This window comes from Callorhinchus milii, unplaced genomic scaffold (assembly GCF_018977255.1).
Source record: "Callorhinchus milii isolate IMCB2004 unplaced genomic scaffold, IMCB_Cmil_1.0 Scaffold115, whole genome shotgun sequence".
Classification (NCBI taxonomy): domain Eukaryota; kingdom Metazoa; phylum Chordata; class Chondrichthyes; order Chimaeriformes; family Callorhinchidae; genus Callorhinchus; species Callorhinchus milii.
The window spans coordinates 31,552-33,164 of NW_024704856.1; positions in this window are offsets into that span (position 1 = coordinate 31,552).

The following is a 1,613-nucleotide window of genomic DNA, read 5'->3' on the forward strand; positions in this document are numbered from 1 at the left end:
GGGAGCAAGGCCGTGAATGGCCTTGTAGGTGAGGATGAGGATCTTGAAATCAATCCTCTGGGGGATGGGAGCCAGTGGAGGCGAGCGAGGGTAGGAGTGATGTGGTCCCGAAGCCTGGTGCGGGACAGTACACGAGCTGCAGAGTTCTGAATGACCTGCAGCTTGTGGAGGGAGGTGGCGGGAAGGCCGGCGAGGAGAGAGTTCCCATAGTCCAGCCTTGAGGTGACAAAGGCGTGAACCAGGGTTTCAGCAGCGTGAGGGGTGAGGTAGTGCCGTAATCTGGCGATATTCCGGAGGTGATGGAAGGCGGTGCCAGTTGTGGTGCGGATGTGAGGGAGAAAGGACAGCTCAGGGTCAAACAAAACGCCGAGGTTCCTGACTGGCTTTGAGAGGTGGAGAGTGCAGCCTTGGATGCTGATGGTGTCAGCGCCTGAGGTGCGGAGGCGCTGACGTGAGCCAATCAGGAGGGCCTCGGTTTTTCGCACGTTGAGCTGAAGAAAGTTGTCTCTCGTCCAGGACTCGATGTCGGACAGGCAGGCTGTCAGGACATCGGTGGTCGTGGAGTTGAGAGTAGAGGAGGAAAGGTAGAGTTGGGTGTCATCCGCATACATGTGGAAGTTAACCCCATGTTTGCGGATGATGTCACCGAGGGGGAGCATATAGAGGGTGAAGAGGAGGGGACCGAGGACAGAGCCCTGAGGGACACCACATGAGACAGTACGGGGGGTGGAGGAGAAGCCATTCGTTGAGACGAAGTGAAGACGGTGGGAAAGGTAAGAGCTAAACCATTCAAGGACAGTGCCTTGAAGGTTGAGGTGGGAGGACAAGCGGTGGAGTAGGATAGCGTGGTCGACCGTATCGAATGCTGCCGATAGGTCAAGGAGAACGAGGAGACAGAGGGAGCCCTGGTCACAGATAGTCAGGATATCATTGGTGACCTTGACCAGGGCAGTTTCTGTGCTATGAGCAGCACGGAAACCTGACTGAAGGGGTTCAAAAAGAGAATGGGTGGAGAGGAAAGAGCGCAGTTGGGAGGCGACAACTCTTTCCAAGACCTTGGAGAGAAAGGGGAGGTTGGAGATGGGCCGGTAGCTTGATAGCTGCGACGCATCAAGGGAGGGTTTTTTCAGGGTGGGCGTGATGATGGCAGTTTTTAATGGAATGGGGACAGAGCCAGAGGAGAGGGACAGGTTTATGATGTCAGTGATGTGTGGGGCAAGAAAATGGAGCTGGGAGATAAGGAGTGGAGTGGGGATGGGTTCAAGGGAGCAGGTGGTTGGTTTTAGGGATAGGATGCGTTCAGTGACAGAGGGTGGGGAAACGGGTACGAAGGTGTGTAGGGGAGGATGGGTAGGAGTCGGAGTGTGGGAGGGAAGGGGTGGGTGGTGGGTGGAAGTTGGAGGGGACGTGACCGCGGAGCGGATTCCTTTGATCTTGGATTCAAGGAAATCCAGCATCTCCTCGCAGTGAAGGTTGGAGGAGATGACCTGCGCGGGGTGGCGGGGGGGACGGAGGAGTCGGGATGTGGTGGAAAACAGTAGCCTGGGGTTGTTCTTCGCCTCCAGGATTATCCTGGAGTAGAAGGACGACTTGGCCGAGGCTAGAGTGGAGCG